The sequence below is a fragment of the Solanum dulcamara genome, chromosome 6, assembly GCF_947179165.1.
Source record: "Solanum dulcamara chromosome 6, daSolDulc1.2, whole genome shotgun sequence".
In the NCBI taxonomy this organism is placed as follows: domain Eukaryota; kingdom Viridiplantae; phylum Streptophyta; class Magnoliopsida; order Solanales; family Solanaceae; genus Solanum; species Solanum dulcamara.
Genome location: NC_077242.1, coordinates 48,945,898 through 48,951,054, shown reverse-complemented (window position 1 = coordinate 48,951,054; position 5,157 = coordinate 48,945,898). Strand labels below are relative to the sequence as shown.

The window sequence follows — 5,157 nt, the reverse complement described above, 5'->3', positions numbered from 1 at the left end:
AGTCCTTCACTAAAGGGCTGGGTATGCTATATGAGGAAATGATAATGCGATGACCTAAAAAACTCACTGCGTCCCTCACTAGAGGGCCGGGTACGTATGTATATATATATGAGATGATGATGTGATGTGATAAGGTGGTGATGGAACTAGGCCCTATAATGGTCCTGCTGTTATGATTCACCGAGCCCTAAAAGGACCATTTATATTGTATAATATGAGTATGCATGTTTTTATGATTTATAAGGTACATGTACAGTGTTTTCTTACGTAATGAATTTATCCCCCTGACTCTCTTTACTTCAAATGTGTTTTCAGTTATGCTTTGTATACTCAATACACATGTCGTACTGACCCCTCTCTCTTCGGGGAGCTGCATTCAATCCTGCAAGTACATACGCACATTTTAGAGACCCATCAGCTTAGGACTCCTACTAGCAAGTTTGGGAGAAGCTCTATTGTATCGGAGCCAAGTTGTGGTACTAGTCTCTTGATTTGTACAATTGTTTTATTTATTCAGGGGTACAGTGGGGGTTCTGTCTTGTGTTATGTTATCATTATACTCTTAGAGGTCTGTAGATATATGTGTGGGTTGTATATAGGTTACATAAGTATGTATGTATAGTCGTGCGGATATGGTGTATGTTTTGGGGACGTATCCCCCATTGTGATGGCCTTATCAGCCTATATATCTTTCTTGTATGTTATATAATATGACTCAAACAAGGGTCATGTTTGCTTATAGCTAGCAAGGGTATATACGAGTGTCCAGTTCGGTAACCTGTCATGGCGTATGGGGTTAGGTCGTAACAAAAGTGGTATCAGAGCGATCTTTCCTTGTAATGTCTACAAACCATGTCTAGTAGAGTCTTATTTATCGGTGTGTTGTGCACCACATATATAAATAGGAGGGTACAGGACATTTAGGATGTTGTCTTTCTTTTTAGTCTTAGATCATGCGATAGAGCTATCTAACAGGATAATCCCTCCCTAGCAAACTACTATGTATGCGGCCATACCTATACAGGTATATTGTTTTTTACCTTCTTTCTTGAAAGTGGGTACAGGCTTTGGTAGAAAATGAAAAGACCATCTTTAGACAGTATAGGAGGTCCGGAGAAGGCCCCTAGGGTAAACATGGGACCTCAGGCTCCAAGACCAAGCAGGCGGAGCCCTAGTTATTCGATTGAGACTGATCCCTATGAAGACCCTTATTATGTTATGGAGACCGATCCCTAGAAAGGCCCAATGACAGGTTCCCCAAAGCAGTTGATAACCAGGGAAGATATTTTGAAAGCCATACTAGTAGTTCTTATGATAGAGCACTATGTCAGGCCGGCTCCTACGGTAAGTGTTATGGTATATTTGAGCCCTCTATCTTGGTCATCGGTGAACCAGGAATTACCTACCTGTCAATGTCTTTTGGATTCAAGCAAGGAAGACGATGAGGGACAGATAACCAAATGGCAGCCAGATAGACAGGGGGAGCATAATTCACCTCCTAGGTCACTGAGTTGAACTTGGAACTGATCGACTATAGGTAGGGGAGTGATAAGTATAGTTTTTGCTAGCTATATAGGGCTATTTGTCATTTTTGTTTCGGCCTAATGTAGGAAGCCCTGTGCGGCTGGGATATAAGATGCTATAAACATATGTATATATTGGCCCTGTAAGGCATTATGGCTATGATAAGATATGATATGGATGTATATATACGTTGTCCTTGCATGGAATTATTGGTATTTCCTGAGTGCAGGTTTGGGATAGTAAGGAATATAGAGGAAACTCTACCGAAATTTTTTTTGGAATAAAAAGAGAATGAGATACAAGTTCATCATACAGCTTAGAAGTTGATACCGAGTACCCCTATTATGATGAGCTAAAGATGTAAGGGTACCCTCTGTGTTATTGGTAAGGGGGCCCCAGGTTTACTTGTGAAGTTTTATGTCGGAGGAAAACTCTTGTTAGAGGGCAAGGTGTCCAGCAATTGGGTTCGACTTTTGTGGGAAAGTACAAAACCCTCAACTATTAGTAATGAATGAGATAAGTTGTTCACGACTCAATAATGAACCTAGAGGGAAACTATACGAGTTAGGCACTAAACAGTATTGTGGTGCTTATTGGATCTTAATTTCCTTCTAGTAGTGGTTAGAGGATGCTTTATGGTAACCTTTTATTGGTTATTAAGAGACCAAAATAATTTGTGGACGGAAGACATGAACTTATGGACTATCTAGAATTATGTGCTTCATATATTGGATAACATACTAGAAGGATGCAGAAGGGTCAGTGATACAAAGGAATGATTTTCCCGAGGGATATAGGGGTAACATGAAACTCCTCGGGTGCAAAAATGGCCATGGACTGAAAGAATAGAAGAACTACTGCAGGAAGCACTCAAGATAGACGTGATCAATTAAGTATGAGTATCGGATGCAAAAGGTAATATATAGCTACAAACTGAAGGTATAGTATGAAAAGGCGAGAAGATAAGACCATTATTAAAGTAAAAGCGACATAAGACTGAGAAGAATTGGAAGTTAACCTTAAGTACCCGATAAGGGTAAGAGCTTATGAGATATAAAGAAGTATTGTGGATATGTGATTCCGCCGTGGAAAATATAAAGACCCCTCAAGGATGAGGGAGGTAGCTCTGCAAAACCATTGATGCATTGCGATTCCATTAAAAGGAACAAGTGGTATTCACTGGGATGGAGATAGTGTTATAGTAGAGCTAGAAACATGGGTCACTAGAGTACAAGTACTTTCGAATGGAGAAGTTAAAACGATTAGGGGCGCTAGCTAATTGGTTGTGGGGAAAAAAGGAATGTGGTTCTGGATAAATTATTACATTAATTATATGACTCGAGTACCATTACTTATATTAGATCGGGTACTAGTTATCGAGAATTCTAAGCACCCCATGGTTGTATTAAGGTTTCTTACAGAGGAAACCTAAAGTCTAGATGATCTAACAAAAGGTGTAGATATAGTGCAGTTTGTCAAATGTGTTGGAACAGAATCATATGCATATGAACAGTTGAAAATAAACAGAGGATGACATGGGTACACTCTAAAGAGGGAAAGTGGACAAAAGAAATACATGTGTGAGGTGAAGTCAACTGACACTATCACATATTAACGGGAACGCTTAAACTTCAAGAAAGATCCCATGTTGGCATGAGTTAGCAAGGACTAAAGGCCGACAATAAATGGATAGAAGCCATGATATCTTAGACCGTGCAGAGAACTATTAGCAGAGACACTAATGGATGGGTGCATACAAAAAGGGGTTTACATAATAAAAAAGTAAGATTGAGCGATGTAAGGACCGTGTAAAGGGTAGTAAGGCCATAGTTGGGTAAAGATTAAGATATAGAAACAGAGTTGTTGGCTGCTGAGATGTGACCTACAAGTAGCACGGAGAGAGAATAGAAAATCTCCTATAGTAGGAAATAAGGATACCAAGGAGTACCCAAAGGAAGGGAAAGAAAGGGGTAGGACAGAATAACATTAGAGTGAACAAGTTCTAGTGTAAAAGTGATATGTAAAGCGAGATAGACTAGGAAATGAAAAGAATATGTCTACCTCATACCGGTTGTATAAAAGTAGTTGTGCAATCTACGAATATATATATATATATATATAAATATAGCATAAGACCAAGCGGAGGAGTACATGATGAAAAGGAGTTATGATATTTTGGAGACATTACAGATAGATACAAAGAGAAGTGAAATCAAATGACCAAAAATGACATGGTCATGGTGGAACTAAAGATCTGCCCCGATACTAGTTGAAAGATAAAGGAGGAAAGGACAAGGCAAAACATGAAGACTAGAGAGATGACGCTAAGGTAAATCTTGGGCTAAGATGAGTGCCTTGCACATTATTGAAAGGATTGCAATGAAATGATACACGAGGACTTCCTGAGAGGGTCACCCATCCTAGTACTACTCTCGCCTAAGCACACTTAACTTCGAAATTCTGATGGGATCTATTGCATTAGTGCTGGTATAATCGCACGAGATGGAAGAATATGAATTAGCGGCGAAGCAACAATACGAGATTATGTACCTAGAGTTTTATAAGTTACGTTAAGGGTATTGTAAAAGGGCTTAAGAAAAACAAGTAGGATTAGCTAATTACTAACAAATGGCGCACTTATACACCACGGTTCTTCAACATAATACCAGTTAATGATAGGAAAATCAAGGAACGGTCATATAGGCCATTGTGTGAGGGAATTTTGACACCGCTTGGTATCCAACTCTGAGGGGCAAAAAAAAAAGCAAAGCCCAAAAGGTAAGGGTACCAGTTGATGTCATCTAAAGAAGGCGAGAAGTAACACACGAGGTCGAATATTCCATAATACGACCTTGGACGAGACTCATTTGGTACTCCATGGATGTATGATTTTATATGGAATATCATCCGCAGTTTAACAATATCAGCCCATGCTTCTTCAATCAAAGACTACCTGCTCAGCAGAGAAGGTGAGAAATTATAGATCAAGAGAATGGTGAAAATTTATGGAGTTTCCATAACTATTGTCTCAGATGAAGGAGCCCGAGTTACAGATAACTATTGAAGATCAGCCCACAAAGAGATTAGGAAGATAGATAGGTATTCATACACTATTCTACCCTCAGACCGGTGAATAGACTAAGTTTACTAGATAAATGATAGAAGATATATTGAGGGCATATATGGTTGACTCCAATGGTAGCTCGAACAATTGCCCACTACCTGTCAAGATTACTTACGATATTAACTATCATTCTAGTCTCTAGATGGCCCCGTATAAGACTTTGTATGGCAGAAAGTATATGCCGCCATTGGTTAGTTTGATATTGGCAAAACATGACTAATAGACCCCGACATGTTCCAATAAGTTGCGGGGAAGGTAAATCTTATTTAAGAGAGATTATCAGCTACCCAAAGTCGACAGAAGTTATATGCAGATAATCGTCGTCGACCTTTGGAATTGCAAGTGAGCGATTGGGTGTTTTTGAAGGTGTCGCCCGTGAAAGGAGTAATGAGGTTCGGCAGGAAAAGGGAAGCTGAGTCTGAGATATATTGGCACTTATTAGATCCTTTGCCGAATAGGCAAGGTTGCCTATGAGCTAGACCTACTAGCGGATCTGGCAGCAGTACATC

General features: G+C 39.6%; 1 pseudogene; it reads right to left on the bottom strand.

Moving 5' to 3' along the window:
• Nucleotides 1-3,905: 3,905 nt before the first annotated feature.
• LOC129893701 (5S ribosomal RNA) lies at nt 3,906-4,025 on the bottom strand (annotated as a pseudogene).
• Between the last annotated feature and the right edge of the window lie 1,132 nt (nt 4,026-5,157).